This window comes from Lemur catta, chromosome 8, assembly GCF_020740605.2.
Source record: "Lemur catta isolate mLemCat1 chromosome 8, mLemCat1.pri, whole genome shotgun sequence".
In the NCBI taxonomy this organism is placed as follows: Eukaryota; Metazoa; Chordata; class Mammalia; order Primates; family Lemuridae; genus Lemur; species Lemur catta.
In genome coordinates, this window is record NC_059135.1 from 17690098 (window position 1) to 17709858 (window position 19761).

At 50.3% G+C, this 19761-nt stretch overlaps 1 protein-coding gene and 1 long non-coding RNA gene across 5 annotated transcripts in view; one reads left to right on the top strand and one right to left on the bottom strand.

The window, feature by feature from the left end:
• Positions 1-216: 216 nt before the first annotated feature.
• LOC123644022 lies at positions 217-7208 on the bottom strand. 3 transcript variants are annotated; one of them, XR_006736976.1, is made up of 4 exons: positions 7046-7208; positions 6080-6164; positions 2653-3256; positions 217-832 (listed from the first exon to the last, which is right to left on the bottom strand). It is a non-coding gene; the product is annotated as an uncharacterized LOC123644022 (long non-coding RNA). The 3 variants fall into 3 exon arrangements; XR_006736975.1 differs by having other exon boundaries at positions 1875-3256; XR_006736974.1 differs by lacking the exon at positions 217-832 and having other exon boundaries at positions 1458-3256.
• Positions 7068-19761, top strand: part of TNS1 (tensin 1) — a 165411-nt gene continuing 152717 nt past the window's right edge. For both annotated transcript variants that reach the window (XM_045560112.1, XM_045560114.1), the window contains exon 1: positions 7068-7125. The gene's annotated coding sequence lies outside the window, so the exon portion shown is untranslated. The remainder of the gene's footprint in view (positions 7126-19761) is intronic.

Consider the following 19761-nt stretch of genomic DNA (forward strand, 5'->3'; position numbering starts at 1 on the left):
TACTGTGAAGATTAAATGAGATACTATATGTGTATGTGCTGGCTTAGAACAGAGCCTGGCACCTTGCAAGCATCCGATAAATCTGAACCAACATCACCGAGATTCCGTATAAGAGCCCATCTGCATGCAGAGTTTGGCTGCAAAAATAAAAGAGTGAAAAACACAGGATGGGATGATCTAGACAAGGTTTCTTCTTGTTCCTACTTCAGAGCCAGGTCAGCCCCTGACCACCCTCTGAGACATTAGTCAGGGTTCTCCAGAGGAGCAGAATCGACAGGATGTGCATAGAGATAGATAGGCAGAGATTTATTTTAAGGGATTTGCTCATGTGATTGTGGAGATTTGCAAAACCCAAAATCTGCAGGGTTGGCTGTCGGGCTGGAGACCCAGGGAAGAGTAGTGTTCAAGTCCAGAAGCAGTGTGTTGGCAGAATTCGTTCTTGCTTAGGGAGGTCAGTCTTCTCTATTAAGTCTTTCAACTCACTGGATGAGACCCACCCACATTATGGAGGGTAATGTGCTTTACACAGAGTTTACTGACTTAAACGTGAATCTCATTAAAAAAATACCTTCTCAGAAACATCTAGAATACTGTTTGACCAAATATCTGGGTCTCATGGCCTAGACAAGTTGACTCATGAGATTAACCACCACACACTTCCAGCCCGGGCCCTGGAGGTGAACAGGCGGGGCAGGGCTGAGTGGCCGGTGAGCAGGTGCGCGGCCAGGCCTGTGGCTCTGCCAGCCGGGGCAGGAGCGGAGGCTGGACAGGGCATGTGCGTGGTCATTGCTGGGTCAGGTGCACTCGGAGGCTATGTGCTCATTTTCCGACCCTAGTCCAGGAGGAAAAGGCCATTTAGATCCCAACAATGTTGGCTTCCTGTGTTCCCGAGAGGCAGGAAGCCACCCCAGGACAGAGTACCGGCAGCGCAGCTGAGGCAGAGCCGGGGCCAAGGGCTGGGATTGGGGCGGTTTTCCTCCCCGGCAGGTAACCCAAGGGGCCCTCCTCACTGTGGGGCTCTCTGCGCCTCTCAGGCCACCAGTAGGCCCTGGGCAGGGGCAGTGTTGACATCCATGGCAGAGAGGGGTTCCTGGGTCTCCGTGGAGCTTTGGTTTGACAGGTCACTCCCCCAGGGGGCCAGGGGTGCTGGCTCAGGAGGGTGCTGTAGGTGGATTTGTGATTTGGGGGCCTTCCGTGGGAGCTGGGAGCCCATGGTCTGCTCGGGTGGGGGATCCTGAGATGTGTGTTGAGGAGGACTCAGGCATCTTAGGGGTGACAGGAGCCGGGTAGGCTGGGGTTCTCCTGCCACCTCCACCCCCTCAGTGAGAAGTGGTACCTTGTGGAGTGAGTGTCCCTGTCACCCACAGACTGGCTGTTTCCCCAACAGCCTTTAGGACACTCTTAGGGTTGGAACTGGGTTTTCTTCCTCTCTCAGCTGGAGGAAGAGCAGGTGGCGATGGACAGACTTAGTCCGTTTGGGCTGCTACAACAGATGCCTTAGATTGGGTAATTCACACGCAACAGAACTCACTGCTGACAGCTTCTGGAGGCCCCAAATCAAGACACCAACAGATTCGATGTCTGGTGAGGGCCTGGTCTCTGCTACCAAGATGGCACTTGTTGCTGTATCCTTTTGGAGGGGACAAATGCTGCGGTCTCACGTGGCAAAAGGGACAGAGGGAGGGCAAAAGGGACAATCTCACCCCCTCAAGCCCTTTCATAGGGGCACTAATCCATCCATAAGGGCAGAGCCCTCATGGCCTAATCACCTTCTCAAGGCCCCTCCTTGTGATACTATCACATTGGTGCCAACATATGAATTTGGGAGACACAGACATTCAAACCATAGCTGAGAGGCTGGCCAGGTTACGCACAGGCTCTCACAGCTGGAAGAGCTTGGAGACCACCTGTTCCAGGGGCACAAATGGCAGGGCCTTCAGGGTTGGGGCAGGTGATTGAGTGTGGACCAGCAGGACATGGTAGAAATCCCAGCATCTGGGGAGAGCTGCTCTGCCCACTGCATTCCAATTAGGCAAACAAGTCTTGGTGTTTTAAACACTTAGCTCTCTAACGAAGGCAAGGGTGTGGGCCCAATTCACCCTGGAAGCTGCCAGTCAGGGGGCAGGAGTCTGAGACCCAGAGATGGGCAGTGACTTGCTTCAGGTCACACAGCTCTATGACAGCACTCAGGACTAGAACTGAGGTCTCTTGTCTAGGAGATGGAGCCTCTTCTTCACAATGACAGTGAAGACAAAGCGATGAAGATGCCACTGATGGCAGCGTACCCTTCTATGGGGCATACTCTGTGCCGAGCATAAATGCTAGGGCTTGTTTAATCCTCACAGCAGCCCGTAAGGGAGATGCTATTATCGCCCCCATCTTACAGATGAGGAAGTAGAGGCTCAGAGTGGTTAAGTGAGCTGCCCTAGATCACACAGCAAGTGCATGATCTGCATTGGAGCTGAGAGCCACTCTGGATGCCGCCAGGTGGTGAGCGTGTAGACAAATAGCAGGACCAGAGGATGAGCGGGTGAAGGTTCGCTTAACTCCCTCAGCCCCCACCCCACACCACCCACCTTACCTGGCTTAGTCACTGGTGGTGGTAGCACCGAAGCAGCTTGGGAAGCACTGACTGACTCCCAGGGTCCCTACTTGCCCTCTCCCAGCGGGGGCTGGAGCCGAAGAGTGGGGCTCACCCACCCTCACTTCTGTTGTTCCGTTGCCCCAGAACATTGCCCCTTGTCCCAGGGGTTTAGACTGGAGAGAATTCTTCTGATGTGAAATTTCCTTCACATTAGTTGAGCCCCATCTGTATGCCTGGCGCTGCGCTAGGGAAGGGGCAGGAGACAAAGCTGCAATGTTGAACAGAACCTCCCTTTTTGCCCCAGAGAAGCAGCTGGATGTGGGGGTGGTGAGGAGAGCAATTCCTGAAGGAATACTTAATCCTCCAAGGTGACAAGAGCTTTCCAAAGGCTGTGAGCTGGGGGTTCTGGGAGGATAGAAAGGGAGGGACCATCTTTGAACACCTGATCACCCAGGGGGGGACATGTTGAGCAGGGCCTCGGCTCCTTGCAGACTCAAGGGTCTGGTTGGGGAGTTTGGCATGGCAGGAACAGCGATCTCTTTCGCAGCGTCGGCTGGAGCTGGAGGCTAGACCAGGCTGTGCAGGGCCTTATGAGACGTGCTGAGGAGCTGGACGGGAGTCCCATGCAGGGCCCTGATGTGATCAGTCTGCACTCGAGAGCGGTCCATGGCTCTGTGGACGGGAGGCGGCAAGGCTGGTGGGGAGATGGGCCCAGGGAGGGGTAACTGGGCTAAGCTGGGGAGTGGTGGGGAGCTGGGATTTGATAGCCTTTTTGGAGTTGCTTTCTGGGACGTGACGACTAATTGCTTGGTAGGGCAAGGAAAGGGAAAAGGGAGCTAAAAATATGAGTGTGCAGGCACCAAGGAACGAGGTAGGACCCAGGAGATCGCCTCTGGTCTCTGTTCCCAGCATCAGCTGCCTTTGGCCTCTTGCTACCTGAGTGGTTCTGCGCTCTGGTTTCTGTATCAGTGATCTAGTAACGCGTGAAAATTACCCCCAAACTTAGCAGTTTAAAACAAATACAAAATTATGATTCCCCATAGTTTCTGTGGGTCAGGAATTCGTGAATGACTTAGCTCGTGGTCCTGGCTCAGGCTGTCTCATGAAGTTGCTGTGAAGATGTCAGCCGGGGCTGTATTCATCTGAAGGACCGGCCGGGGCTGGGCCGCTTCCCACCTGGCTCACTCACATGCCGGCAGGTTGGGGCTGGCTGTTGGCAGGAGGCCTCAGCTCCTTGCTTCAGGGCCCTCTCCACAGGGCTGCTTGAGTGTCCCCAGAGCAAGTGATCCGAGAGACCAAGGCTCAAGTCACAGTGTTTTTTACAGCTTAGCCTCAGAAGCCACATCCTGTCTTCCACACTATCTGCTTGATCACATAAATCAGCCCTATTCAGTGTGAGAGGCCGACCCCAGGAGGATGTGAATTCCAGAGGCAAGAAACAAGGGCAGCCACCTGAGAGCCTGCTGCCACAGTTTCCCTTTCTGTAACACTTTCCACTGTCTCAATGACCTGGGACGTGAGAGAACAGCAGAACGGTGGGCGTGCCCAAGCTTCAAATGACAACAGGAGGGATGCAAGTTAGAGAGCAGGCCACACTGCCCCGTGGAAGAAGACCTGAGAAAGGGGACCAAGAATGTAAAGGAGGCGTCCCTGGGAGGCCTCAGCAAGAGGGCTTCCTTGGGGTTGGGGGCAGGTGCTTCTGAAGGTGTCAGAATCCATTTGTGTCCTGCTTGGCACCTGCCACTGCATTTCAGTTTTGTCTTTGGGCTGGGAGCTGGGGGAGGTCTTCCCTTGCCCCCTAGTACAGAGCTGCAAAAGACGATTTCTTCACCTGCCCTCCAAATGTCTTGAGGGTATTTGCTGAGTGTCTGGCTACTGTGCGACAGGGGCAGACATGCCCTGTCCGGTCGTGCATGCCCTGGTCATGTACAACCAAGGGCACCTACCAAAGGAGCACTAGAATCGGCCCATGCTTTGCTTACTAAGCCACGCATCCTGGCACGGGGCTGATCTGCCTGGAGAAAGGGCGCCTTCTCGCCATTCCCACAAAGACGCTGTGCGCTAGCCCAGCTGTGCGTCCACGGGGCTGGGCAGCCCGGAGGGTGGGCCTTCTCATTTGCACAAAGATGCTGTGTGGTCCTGTGGGCCTGAGGCAGATACTGTCCTAGTGGCCGGGGCCGCAGTGTGAACGAGACAGGCATGCTCCCCACCCTCATGAGAGCAGTATGGGGAGACAGACTCTAGACAAGTTAGCAGGAAATCACCCAAGATGACTTCAGATTGTGAACTGTGCTGAGAAGGAAATAACCAGGGTGCTGAGAAGGAATGATGGGGACCTACTCTAATTTGGGCAGTCAGAAAGGTCTCTTTGAGGGGACAGCTTTGAGTGGATTCCAGTAGGATAAGAGGGATTTGGTCCAATGAGCAATGGGGTACTGGGGTCAGGAAGAGTGTTCCAGGCAGCTGGGGCAGCACATACCAAGGCCCTGAGGTAGGAAAGCTTAGTGCATTCTGGGAACTGTCAGAAATGTGGAGTATGCTGGAGGAAGGTGGAGTCCTGGGCCCCATCGTGGCCCTTGTGTCTAGACTGTGGCTGGAGGCCCAGAGTGGACACTTAGGGATACCTTTTTGGTTGAACATTACATGTTGGGGTGGAGGAAGCCACAGCTCAGGAGAAGGCTGAGTGGGGGGGGCGATGATTAAATGGGGGTGCATGTGAGCTCCAGGGGAGACCTTCAGTCAGGTCAAATGCAACTGAAGGAACTGAACCCACACTGTAGGAACCAAAGTGGCGAAGGGGAAGGTCCCTCTGGATGCAGCCAAGTCAGGCCACATGAGGCTTTCTCAATTCCACATTCTGTGGCCAGCCAAGGCCGGGGGTGGGGTGGGGCTGGGGGGCTGCTGGTGTCCTAGAGGGAACACTTTCTGGAAGGGAGGGAGCTTCTGCCTGGGATGGTGGGGGCCCCGGGGAAGAGGGAGAAGCAGAAAGGCTGGAGGGATGGGTTTGACTCTGTGGCTGATGGGGGAGAATGTTCTGGTGTGGCCGGGGGTGGAGATGTCCCTGAGCTGGGCTGGGCAGCTGGTGGGGTCAGGAAAGCCTTGCTCACACGGGCTGAGTCACAGGCCTGAGCTGGCCCAAGACTAGATCCTGAGAGAAGGTCCCATGGTAAGGCCAGTGGCCAAGGTCACATCCAGGCTCCACCCAGTCTGCCTCCCAGCTTCTCCCCCAGCCCCACTCCCAGCCCCCAGCACTTCAGACCAAACAGAAGCCCGAGTGTGGGAATCCTAGAGCCTTTTTTGGCTGCTCCAGGCCCTAATCTGTGCTTCAGCCTCCCGTTCTGTGTTCTGCTGAGAACCAGGTTGCCTCACAACTGGAAGCAGGTGGGATGCCCTAGATCCAAGAGAAGGGGGCAGCTGGCTGTGGCTGTAGAGAGTTTGGGATCACGGTGGCTCCCCACTTCCCCCTCCCTTCTCTAACCGGGGCCTCTAACCCACCTGCCTCAGTAGGTCCTGGGCAGCCAACAAGATCCAAGTAGGTGCAGAAATCAGCTCAGCAGACCCCTCACCCCACCGGTAGGACCTGTTGGTGAGGGGGGGGGGTGTCACCAAATCCCTGGGTGGAGTTGCAGGGCCTGGGGGTCTAGCGGCAAGGTTGGGGGACATTCCAGGCTTTGGGAACCTGATAGGAAATTTGATTCCTGGTAGTGGGAGGGGAATGCAAGTCTCGTGTGTGTGTGTGTGTGTGTGTGTGTGTGTGTGTGTGTGTGTGTGTGTGTCTGTGTGTGTGTGTGTCTGTGTGTGTGTGTGTTTCATCTCATGCATATTAAGTTTGTGTGAGCATCTGTCCACATGCCCAAGTCAGGCTGGACTCTGAGGGTCTCCCATGAAACTGTGTGTGTGCTGGTGATCTGGCTCAGGGGGTCTCTTTGGCATGAACATGTGTGAGGCTGTGTCTATGGGTGGGAGTGGTTCTGGGTGAGCGTGTGTGTTTGGGCATAAGTGTGTACGCCTGTGTGTGTGTGTATGTGCCCTCTCCTGGACCCTGAATTGGGCCTGTGTCTGTGGGTGGGGGAGTGAGTGTGATCCCTTTGGCCGGTGTTGTCTGCCTGTGTGGTGTGTGTGCAAGGGGAGACGGGGCCCCCTTATTCCTGGCGGGGCTGGCGTGGGGCCTGGGTCCGGGCTACCTCTGCCCATGGCAGGGGTGCATTGGGGGAACCACTCCCCTAATCTCCCCACCCTCCCGCGCCCCGGAGAGGCTCTGGCGCTGGGGGCCGGTGCCTCTCCGCCCGCGGGTCCGCAGTCCCGGGCGCTCCCGCTCCGCAGGCCCTGGGGAGCCGCGGCAGCCGCTCCCCTCCGCCCCCTCCCTCCCTCCGTCCCTCCTTCCCTCCGTCCCTCCTTCCCTCCCGAGCGCGGATTGCGGGCGGGGGTGGGAGGAGATTTCGCGGAGTTTCCATTTCATACCTCGCGGCTAAAACTTTCTTTCTGTGTCTCGCCCTCTTGCAGTCTGCAGCTTCTCCTGTCATCGGAAATGCCAGGCCAAGGTAAGGGGCCGCGGGCTGGCGGGTCCCTGGAGGACTTGGGACAGGCCTGGTTTGGGATCCCAGAGTGGAGCTGGGGCGCCGGCGGGGCGGGGGCGGCGCCCGGGTCGTCCCTCCTCCTCTCTTTGTTTATGCAAAGCGCCGGGGCCTGGGAGCGGGCGCAGGTCAAGGTGAAGGCGAAGGCCCGGGGCGGGGGAGGGGCGGGGCGCCAGGGGAGCGAGGGGGATGGGTGGGGGGCGCGGCGCGCCGTCTGGGCGGCTACTGTAGGTGGCCGGCGGGGACCCAGCTCCGGGGGGCGGGCAGCGGGGGCTTTGAAGGTGTTTCTCCTAGTTCTCAAGGGAGAGTGGGGGGTATGGGTAGAGGGATACATTTCAATTATCCCGCGGGCCACGCAGAACTCCAGTTGGCCCTATTCTGCCAGCCTAGAAAAACTGTCCACAGCTGCAGGACCCTGAGGGCGGGAGAAGGGGCAAATGGGGACAGTGGGGTTGCGGTGAGGAATGAGGCCTGAGGTCAGGATCCTGATGGGTCTGGAACCCTCTCAGACACTGTCCCATCCCTCTTCGTTGATCAGGTTCCTTTTTGGTCCTCAGTTTCCCCCTCAGAGTTTCCTGTCTAGGCTTGGTGGGAGAGGGAAACTGAGGCACAAAGACTGAGGGATTGCGGGGTCCTGGTTGGCCAGGCTGGCAGCCCCTGCTGCATCCTCTCAGGCCTGGACCCAGAGTGTTAGGGCAGCTTCTTGGAAAACTTGGTGTGACACCAGGATGGATTACGAGTTTGGGAAGGAAATTTTTCTGCCCAGTGGGCTCGGCTCTGCCTGGAGGTGGAAATGCCTTTTCTTACCTTTTCCTTGCAGCCAGTGTCTGCACCTTCTCCCATTCTTGCTGTTCCCTCCCTGCCCTTTCACCCTCTATGTTTGCTGTTCACCCTTGACCTTTCAGGAGAGAGTTCAGTGAATGGAAGGTGGAAGGAAGATGCTTCCAAAAGTAGCATTCAATGAGCATCTCACGCTCTGCTCCTTAATAGCTGGGTGGCCTTGGGCAAGCCATGCACCTCTCTGAGCCTCTGTTTCATCCTCAGGGAGATGGGACTAAGAAGCCTGTCTCATAAGGTCGTTACGAGGAGTAGATGAGATAATGTGTGTGAGGTGCCCAGCCCAGTGCCTGGCACCCGCTATGTGCTCAAAAACATCGTGATTGGTGATTGTCAACTGCCAGCACCAAGGGCCAAGTGTTGCCTTGGGGCAGGGGTGCTGACGGATCAGGCAGTTCTGGGCAGAATCCTCTTCCTCTTAGGAGACCTTACTTAAGCCTCAGGTCCCCACACCTTGCAGGAGGGCATCTCCCCACCTGTAGACTCCAGCTCCGAGTGCTCACCTAGCAGAGGTACAGAGGGTCTGGCTTGCAGTAGGTGCATCTGCGTGGTGTTTTCTGCCCCTTCTGTTGTCTTTTGCTTTCCTGGCTCCCTCGGCCTTCTCTTCCCTGGGTGGAGAGTGGGCTTCTGCTTCTCCCTCCTCCTTCTGCTTATCTGGAGCAGAGTTTTCCCACCCTTAACCCCAGAACCTTCCAGTTTTCTTGCTCCTCCTCAGTCTACCTCACTTTCAACCGCCCTTCCTGTGCCCATTTCTCTTAATAGCAGTGAACATTTGAACATCTGTACAGCACTTTAGGCCTTAGAAAGCATTTTGTGTGCATTATCAGATTTTATTCTTTTAACTCCACAAGAGCATAAAACACTAGCCAAAAGATCACGCTGTTTTACAGATGAGGAGATTGAGGCACCACAAGGTAGAGTGATGTCCCCAAGGTCTCTGGGACTTTATGCTGCCTTCTAATTGTCCCTCTCTGCCTCCTGACAGACACTTCTTGATCCTCACCTGCCTTCCTCCTTTTGCTTCCCGTCTCTTGGCAGCAGTGGGATACGTTTAGAGAGGATGGGGGGAAGAACACCCTGGCAATGAAGGGTCTGAGTAGGGGGCCTGGGTGGCCCGGAGAGGCCCAGAAGGATGTGACAGAAGATGGCCCCTTGTTGTGCAGCAGCCTCCTGCATGGAGACAGGGATGGTAAAAATGACTTTTGGGGGATGTAGCCTGCCTGACAAGTCTCACGTATGCTGGGGACTCAGAATGCACCAGGACGCAGCAGTCCTGCTCTGCCTGGCCATGGAGGCCAGCCAAGAGGGGAGAGGGTGGACTGGCAGGGCAGGGGCCACACAGACAGATGGGATTTGTATAGCATTTTCCTCTGTAGGAAACGGGACCCACTGGTGGTGAGCGCTCCACCCAGCGGGTGAGTCTGTCCCAGAAACCACAGCTCTTACTACCGTCCTGCCTTTTCCTCCTGCTGAGAAGGGCAATGGGAACCCCAGAGCCACGGCAGAGCTCTGCACTCTGAATCTTATAGCCAGATCAACTTGGAAGTCATCTCGCCCATCCCCTGCTTCTAGGCGGCCTTCATCACATGAATGTGTATCGTCCATCCCCTGCTTCTAGGCGGCCTTCATCACATGAATGTGTATTAAGCCGTTTCCACGAGCCAGACACTATTCTATGTGAACATAGAATGGAGAATAGAATAGGATGGAGAAGGCCTTTGCCCTCATGGGACTTACATTTTAAGAGGGGAGAGAGGCACATGGTGGGCAAACTGGTTATGAAAGAAATGAACGAGAGTGTTGGGTTAGACAGGGATTCAGCTAATGTAGCCCCGGAAGAGTCCTCAGAGGAAGTGTGAGAGGTGGGACCCAAATGATGTGATATGGTGATGTGAAGGAGGAGAAAGAGCACATGCAAAGGCCCTGAGGCAAGAGGAGCTTGTCATGCTTGAAAGAAGGGCCATGCGGCTGGAGTGAGCGCTGGAGAGTTAGGCCTGAGAGACCTGATCGATTTCCACTTTGAGAAAGCCACTCTGGCCTTGAGCAGACACCTGGGTAGGAGCCAGGATATGGGCCAAGAGGCTGCTGACACTGCCCATGTGGGAAAGGCTGGCGGCTTAGCCCATGGTGCTCGTGGGAAAGGCAGTGAGGAGGGGCCGGGTGTGGGATGCATTCTGTGGACAGCCAGAGTCTTGCTGATGGATCGGATGCTGGACGAGAGAGAGAGAACGGGCTCAAGGATGACTCCCAGGTTTTGGCCAGAGCAACTGGGTGCACATGGTTTTACTTACTGAGATGGATGAAGTGTGTGAGAAATTTCTAGGAAACCGGGCTCCAGCACTAGTGCTATGCTTGGTCTCTTTTTCACAGTTCTTCTCCCACACACTGGGAGTTTCTTGCTGATGTTAAGCCTCTCCAGTTCGGCCTGCTCTGGCCACCCCTCAGTAAGTGGCTGGTTCTTAATGCCTTAACATGCCACCTTCAGACTGATCCTGCAGCGTGAAGCCCTCCCTCTGACAGGAGCTATGTTATTTATGCACAGTAGTATGATGTAACAAATGACCCCAAAATGTAGTAGGTTAAAGCAGCAACAAATGTTTATTATCTCATAATAATAAATGTTTTGGGGGGTCAAGACTTTGGGAGTGGCTTGGCTGGCTGGTTCTGGCCAGGGGCTCTCATGGGGTTGCAGTCTTCTCAAGGCCTGACTGGGGCTGGAGGATCCTCTTCCAAGGTAGTTCTGCCGTGTGGCTAGCAAGTTGGGGCTGGCTGTTGGCAGGTGGCCTCAGTTTCTTGCCACATGGACCTCTCCACAGGGCCGCTTGAGTGTCCTCACAATATGGTGGCTGGTTTCTCCAAAGTGAGTGAATCAAGTGAGAGCAAAGCAGAAGCCACAATATCTTTTATATCCTAGCCTTGGGAGACATACTGTTATTTCTACAATATCCTGTTGGTTATGCAGGTCAGCTGTAGTCAATATGGCAGAGTTGTATTCAAAAGGTATTCAAAAGGAATTGAATACCAGGAGGCAAGAATTAATGGGACCATCTTGGAGGCTGACTAGCACAGATGCCCAGAGACAGGTGGTGCTGACCTGGCTGCTGGGAGGCCATGGGAGCGGTGGGAAGGGCAGGGATATGGGAATCAGACACGCCTGGGTTTGAACTCTACTCCTGCTGCCTTTCAGCTGCATGAGCTGGGTTATAGAGCAGTCGTCCCCGATCTTTTTGGCACCACGAACTGCTTTCATGGAAGACAATTTTTTTCCATGGACTAGGGGTGGGGGGAATAGTTTGGGCATGATTCAAGTGCATTACATTTATTGTGCAGTAAAACCTCTCTGCTAATGATAATCTATATTTGCTGCTGCTCCCCAGTGCTCCCCAGCATCACCACCCCAGCTCCACCTCAGATCATCAGGCATTAGATTCTCATAAGGAGCACACAACCTAGATCCCACGAATGTGCAGTTTACAGTAGGGTTCCCACTCCTATGTGAATCTAATGCCACCGCTGATCTGACAGGGGGCAGAGCTTATGCAATGATGCGAGTTTGATGGGGAGCGGCTGTAAATACAGAGGAAGCTTCTCATGCTTGCCCACCACTCACCTCCTGCTGTGTGGCCCAGTTCCTAACAGGCCACAGACCAGTACTGGTCCACGGCCTGGGGTTGGGAACCATAGTTGTCGGGGATTAAATGCACATGGGTATGTAGTAGGCACCTTTCTCCTTTCTTGGAGTGATAGGTGAAGGCTGGGAAGGAGGCCAGATGCCCTGTGCCCAGCTCTTTGTCGCTTGGACCTGCCTGAGAGAAGGACGTCCGTGCTGGTGGAGGAGGGCTGCATGGTTGACGTTACCTATGTGTTGATTGCACAAAGCAAAGCTGAGAGTGGATTGCACCCAGCTTTCAGAATACTGCCTGGCCTGTAGTAGGGGTGCCAATAAGGGAATAGAAGGGTGGAATAAAGGAATGCCAAGAAACAAACGCTTCCTATTAAGGGAGAGGCTGAGGGGGTGGATAAGAGCAGGAAAGAAGCAGCAGCAAAATCGCTTTTTAATTCTCTCCAAAAAGCCTTCCTGCCACCTGACACAGAGGGCACTCCAACCCAAATAATCCTAGTCATATCCCTTTGTCTAATTGGGGTATAACTCACACACTGCCAAGTATTCAAAACCCAAATGTACATCTTGATAAACTCGTACATATACATGATCCGAGTGAAGATCTAGAACATTCCCAGCAGCCCAGAAGCAGCCCTTATGCTACCCTCCAAGTCGATATTCCCCAAAGGTAATTGCTCTCCTTCCTTGTATTATCAGAGATTAGTTTTGCCTGTTGTTGAAATTCATATAAATTGAATCACACAGTATGTTTGCTTTTGTGTCTGGCTTATTTCACTCAACATTATGTCTGGAAGGCTCATCCATGTTCTTGCGGGTTGCAGTGGCTCATTCTTTTTTATTGCTATGTTGTATTCCATTATGTGCAGTAACCACAATTCATTTATCCATTCCACTGCTGATTGCCGTTTGGGCTCTTTCCAGCTTAGGAACAGACCTGCTGTGAACACGTAATCACCTTTGTCTACACAGAACTTTGTAATCCACAAGCATTTTCACTCATCTTTGCAGTTCTGTGAGGTGGACAAGGCACGCGGCGGCCACATTTTACACATCCAGCGCTGAGGCTGGTGAAGGTAGCCAGCTTGGCTAGTGGCACCTTGGCACAGGGGCCTTCTGCGTGATCCTGGTGCCGCCCTGGGATAAGTGGGTGGGAGCAGGTGGGAAGGGAGGAGAGAACTAGCGAGAGCGAGCAAGACGGCGCTAGAGAGGAGAGCCTGGTTCAGGTACTGGAATCTCACTCAAGTTCATGGAAACCCCCCTTTCCAGCTGTCCCCTACATCTCCTGGAGAAAGCAAATCCTCAGCCTCCCTTGGTTCCCACCCTCACCCCTCACTGGGGTCCTTCTCTGTCCCCAGTTGTTTCTCTCCTGTTGAGGATTGAAAATGAATGGCCCAGGATTTGTCTTCCGCTTCTGTCTTAGCACATGCGCTGTGTGTGTGTGTGTGTGTGTGTGTGTGTGTGTGTGTGTGAGTGTGTGTGTGTGTGTGTGTACACAGAGATTTTCCCGTTTTGCTCTTCTCCTTCATCCCCGCTAAATGACTCTGCAACCTCCAGGTACATCTTACTTACATGTTTGTTACTTTAAGTAAACTTTAAATTTTAGAGTAGTTTCAGATGTACAGAAAAGTTCCAAAGACAGTACAGAGAGTTCCTGTGTGGCAGGCACCCAATTTCCCCTAATACCCGGGTACATTTTTGAGAAATGCTTTCCTCACCCCTCATTTGCACCTTGTTTTGAAAGAGCAGTTCCAGCTGACAACAGTGGCTCCTTCCAGCCAGCTGTGCTGTGTTCGCTCCAGGTCAGACAAGAGTGGAATAAAAGGGCCAGGCAGCTTCTGGGCGGGCAGCTCACCAGGCTCAGCCTGGGTGGCTCTTCCGTGCCCCCCGGCTCCCTTCCCTGGCTCTCCTCGGCCCACTTCCCAGGCGCTGGCACTTCCCTGTCGCAAGTACCAGCTGGGGTGGAGGGAGGAGGCTGCAGCAATGACTGGGTCTCCTCCCCTGTACCAAAAGTGCTTAAATCTCATCCTTTAAGCTTGAAAGGAAAGGAAATCCCGTAATTAACCCCCACCTTTCAGTCACATGGCACATCACCTTTCCCGCTAGTCTCTCGTAAACACACCTGCAGTCTTCTTTAACGGTTGGGTTGGTGGCTTGTGTTCTCCTGCTGCCAGAAATAGCTGGGTGGGAAGAGGTTCATGGCCTCAGGACTTGTTGATGGCCCTGAGCCTAGTGGAATGTTTACACTCTTTGGCCATGGAAATCAGACTTTTGGGTTTAAATGCCAGCTGCACCAATAACTGGCTCTGTGACCTCAGGCAAATTACTGAACCTCTCTGAGCCCCAGTTTCCTCATCTGTAACATGGTGATTCCAGTAGGACCTATCTTGTACAGTTTGGATGAGCACTGGGAATGGTAACCTAATTAAAATGGTAAGCTCAAAATTAAGTGGTCAAAAAGTTGCTACTATTTATTTATTGTTTTTTGTTCCTCCTGCCTTCTCCTATCTCATAAAAGATGGAGAAAATCTGAGAGACCAACAAAGTTTGCTGAGGGTGGTCGTGTCAAGACTAGATACTTGTATGTGTTTTCACTTCTCTTCTCTCTCTCCACTATCAAGGAAAAGTGAGGGAATTATGTAGGCGAATATGGTATGTCGTTTGCTGGTTTGCCTGTCTCATGGCACCTGTGACCTCTAGCAGTGGTTTGAGAGCTTGTCTGCAAATTAGAATCACTTGGGTGCTTTAAAAAGACTGATGCCTGGGTCCTTTACCCCGGAAATCCTGATTTAATTAGTTTGGGGTATGAACTGGGCATTGGGATTTTTAAAAGTGGTAACCAGTGGTGGGAATGTAAAATAGTACAACCACTCTGGAGACAGTTTGGCCATTTCTTATAAAGTTCAGCATACACTTGTCGTACAACCCAACTGTTCCACTCCAAAGGTATTTGCCCAAGAGAAATAAAAGCATGTCTACAAAAAGGCTGCACACAAATATTCATAGCAGCTTTATTCACAGTAGCCCCAAATTGGAAAGAACCCAAATATTTAACAACACGTGAATGGATAAAGAAATTCTGATGTCATAATACAGTGGGACACTACTCAGCAATACGAAGGAATGAACTATTGTCACGCACAACAGTGTGACGGATCTCAGAAACATTGTGCTCAATGAAAGAAGACAGACACCAAAGAGCATGTGCTGGATGATTCCATTTTTATGAAAATCTAGAAAAGGTGAAACCCTAGTGACCGAGAGCAGATTAGTAGTTGTCTGGAATTGGGGGTGGTGGGCAAAGGGGCATGCAGGAACTTTCTTGGGGGGACAGAAATGGTCTCTGTCTCGATTGTGGTAGTTTTCCAGGTGTATGCCCCTTGAGCTCTATCTTAAAAGAGATGCATTTTATTGTGTGTACATTATATCTTAATAGGGTCTATTTAAATAAAACTTCCCACATGCATCTCCTTTGCAAGCCACATTTGAGAACCGCTGGCCTATAGCTTGCGGAGGTTGGTCTCTGTCCTTTTTCTTTTGGTCAGCACTGGGCACAATGCCAGGAACTTCAAATCGCAGTGCTTTCTGGTGCTGAGGGCTTCCTTGACTTTTTTTGGGTAACAACTTTATTGGAGCATAATTCACATACCACACAATACACCTATTTAAAGTGTACAACTCAACAATTTTTTGTATATTTACAGAGTTGTGTGACCATCACCACAGTCAATTTTAGAACATTTTCATCACCTCAGAAAGCAACCCTTGCTCTTTAGCTAGCACCTCTCAATCCCTCTCCTTTCTTTCTCTCTCTCTCTCTCTCTCTCTTTCTCTCTCTCTCTCGCCCCAGGCCCAATCAAGCACTAACCTTTCTGTCTTGATCTATTTGCTGATTCTGGAGATTTTACATGTATGGTCTTCATGACTGGCTTCTTTCACTTGGTGTTATGTTTGCAAGGCACATCCGTATTGTAGCGTCATTCCTTTTGATGGCAGAATACTACCCCACTGTATGAGCATAGCACATTTGCTTTATCCATTCATTGGTTGGGAGGCTTTGGGGTTGTTTCCACCTTTTGGCTGTTATGGCTGATGCTGCCGTGAGTTTTCCTGCACAGGTTTTTATGTGGACCTATGTTTTCATTTCTCTTGGGTGTACATACTTAGGAGTGGAGTCGTAGGGTCATATGGTAATTCTATGTTTAACTTTTTGAGGAACTGCTAGACTATTTTACAAAATAGCTTCTATTAGTATTCTAGGGCTGCCCTAAGAAAGTACCATAAACTCGGTGCATTAACATAACAGAACCTCATTTTCTCATGGTTCTGGAGGCTAGAAGTCTAAAATCAAGATGCGGCAGGGCTATGGTCTCTACATACCAGTAGTGGATCCTTTCTTGTGTCTTCCCGGCTTTTAGTGGTTTGCAGGCCATCTTCCCGTCTTCGGTGTCTGTTGGCTCGTGGATGCATGGCTCTGCTCCTCTGTCGGCAGATGGTGTTCTCCTGTGCCTTCACATCATCTCCCGCTGTGTCTGTGTCCAGATTTGTATAAGGACACATCACATTGGATTGAGGCCAGCCCTAATAACCTCATTTTAGCTTGCTTATGTCCGTAAAGTCCTTATTTCAAATAAGGTCACATTCTGAGGTACTGGGGGTGAGGACTTCAACGTATGTTTTTGAGGGAAACAATTCAACCCATAACAGCTGCACCATTTTACATTCTCGCCAGCAACACACGAAGGTTCCAATTTTTCCACATCCTTGTCAACACTTGTTATTATCTGACTTTTTGATTACAGCCATCCTAGTGGTATCTCATTGTGGTTTTGACTTGATTTCCCCGATGACTAATGATGTTGAGTATCTGTTTCTGTGCTTATTGGTCATTTGTATATCTTCTTTGGAGAAATGTCTATTCAGATTCCATTGCCCATTTAAAAAATTGGATTGTCTTTTATTATTGAGTTGTAAGAGTTCTTTATATGTTCAGGATCTAAGTCTGTTATGAAATATATGATTTGAAATATTTTTTTTCATCCTGTGGCTTGCTGTTTTGCTTTGAAGCACAAAATTTCAAATTTTGATGAAGTCCAATTTATCTGTTTTTTCTTTATATAGGCTTGTGCTTTTGGTGTCATACCTATAGAAGAATTCATTGCCAAATCCAAGGTCATAAAGTTTTCTCCCCTATGTTTTCTTTTGAGTTTTATAATTCTGGCTCTTACATTTAGATATTTCTTCCATTTTGAATTTATTTTTATACATGGTGTGAGGTAGTAAGGTAAATGTTGTCTTTTTTATGTGGTCGTCCAGTTGTTCCAGCACCATTTGTTGAAAAGACTGTTCTTTCTCCACTGAATGATCTTGGTACCCTTGTTAAAAATCAGTTGACCATAGATGTAAGGATATATTTTGGACTCTCAGTTCTATTCTGTGGACCGATATGTCTGTCCTTATACCAGTACCACGCTATTTTGATTACCGTTGATTTGTAGTAAGCTTCAAAATTGGGAAGTACAAGTCCTCCGGCTTGGTTCTTTTTCAAGGTTGTTTTTACTTTTCTGGGTCCCTTGAGGGAGTTTTAGGATCAGCCTGTCAATTTCTGCAAAGAAGCCAGCTGGGATTCTGATAGGCCTTGTGTTGAATCTGTAGGTCAGTTTGGGGAATATTTATTTCCTTCTTAAGAACACTGAGTCTTCTCACGAGCATGAGATTTCTTTCCATTTATTTATATCTCCTTTACTCTCTTTCAACAATATTTTGTAGTTTTCATAGTATGAGTTTTGTGCTTTTTTGTTAAGTGTATTATCTTACATTTTGATGCTATTTAAAATGAGAGTGTTTTCTTAATTTTATTTTCAGATTGTTAATTGCCAGTGTATAGAAATATAATTGGTTTTTGTATATTGATGATCTGTCCTGAGATCTTGATGAACTCATTTGTTAGTTCTGTAATAATAATTTTTTGATGGATTCCTTAGGATCTTCTACATACAAGATGATGTCATCTGTGAATAGTTTTACTTCTTCCCTTCCAACCTGGATGCTTTTTATCTCTTTTCTTTTTGGCCTGATTGTCCTGCCTAGAACCTCTGGTCAATGTTTGCTGTAAGTGTCAGGAGGAGAAATCCCTGTCTTAGTCCGGATCTTAGGGGGTCACCATCCAACCTTTCACCACCAAGCACGATGACGCCCTTGATCAGCATGAGAAAGTTTTTTTTCTATTCCTTGCTGTGGAGTGTTTTTTAAATCATGATAATAGTGCCGATTTTATCAAATTCTTTTAAAGATGACTGTGTGGTTTCTGGTTTTTTATTCTTTTGGTAGAGTATATTACATCAGTTGATTTTCAGATATGACAACCTTACATTCCTGGGATACATCCCATTTGATCAAGGCATATCATTCTTATTGTATGTTTCTGAATTCAGTTTGCTAGTATTTTGTTGAGGATTTTTGCGTTTATATTGATAAGAAATATTGGTCTGTAGTTTTCTTTTTCATGTAATGTCTTTTTCTGGTTTTGGCCTCATAGAATGAATTGGGAAGTGCTTATTTCTCTTCCACTTTTGGTGAGAGTTTTTGAAGAACTGATTTTGATTCTTCTTTAAGTGTTTGGTAGAGTTCACTTAAAAAGCCTGTGCTTTTCTTTGTGGATGGTTTTTTGATTGCTAAGTCAATCTCTTTATTTTTTATAGGCCTATTTGGGTTTATTATATCTTCTTGAGTCAGTTTGGTAATTTGAATCTTTCTGGGAATTTGTCCATTTTATCTTAGTTATCTAATTTAGTCATAGTATTGCTTCCCAGTTCTTTTTGTTTCTGTAAATCCAGTAGTAATGCCCCTTCTTTCATTTCTGATTCTAGTAATTTGAGTATTCTTTCTTTTTTCTTGGTCAGTCTAGCTAAAGGTTCATCAATTTTTTTACTTTTTCAAAGAACTTACTGTTTCCTTCCTATTACAGGGTTTTTCATTGTAATAGCTTTGCTGATAGTCACTATTTATTGTGTCCTTCGCATGGTGGTTACTTGACACACGTGTCATTTAACTTTTGAAACACCAAAACAAATGTGATTGGCTGCACTGTCGAATGAGGCCGTGGAGGTGCAACCTTGCTCCAGTCACGTGGCCTGCAGGCAGTGGAGTGGGGTTCCAGCGCAGGTCTGAGTGTCTAGCTCCAAAGCCTGATCGATTTCACTATAGCAGGGGAGCTCTCCTGCTCCACTTTGGCCCCTGTCCTCCAAGGCTGAGACCTCATCATCATTTTCTGACTTCATCGTCACTAAGCAGAAGAGGGTCACTGTTCCCTTGGCTGTTCACTGTCAGCAGGTCTCAGCATAGCCTAGTGAGCCTGTTAAGCATATTCCTGCCCACTCAAGTTTGGCTCAGTGGGTTTGGGGTTGGACCTAAGGATCTGCATTATCCTCTAATATCTCCAGTGACTCTGATGCTGGGGTCCCCTGACAGCACGTAGTTTGCCCCTGGAAACTCCTGATTACCTCTGCTGGACACAGGCCCCAAGGAGGTTGCTGCTTTCTCTGGTCTATGGGTGCTCCTGGCTTTGGCTTTGCCTGGGGTGGGAGTCAAGATGAGGTGGGTCTTGGGTGGGAAGCTATTTCTTCTCTGCTTTATAAAAAGTTGTGAGAAGTTGTAAAACCTTGCTCCCCGCCCCATCTTCCTAAAGTTCTCTGTGAGGTCATAGAGTATAGGAGAAATGTTTGAGGGTTAATGAGTAGGCTTGGAGTGTGTCTGTCACACACACCATGTAAACCCTGAGCCCCGCTGGCAGGGAGGGGCAGGGCTGGGGGAGAAAATGACACTGAGCTGTGACTGGCTTCTCATTTTCCTGGAATGTAGCTCCCAAAAGGTCTCATATTTTTCAGCATTTCTGACTCAGGGGCTGTGTAAACATCACACAAGGGTTTGCTGCATTTGAGAGACTGCAGGAGCTCGAGAGGGGGAGGGTGGGAATCCAGAGCAGAGAGAAGGGCAAATGGAAGATGGAGAATTGAGAGGGAGGAAGCAGAGGAAAATCCTGGGATCCTGGTGGAACAGGGCTTGTGGTAAAATATGCTGGAGGGAACGAAGGCCACGGGAGTCCAGGAAAGTTCCATGAAGCCTGTGAGGGATCTAGGGAGGGC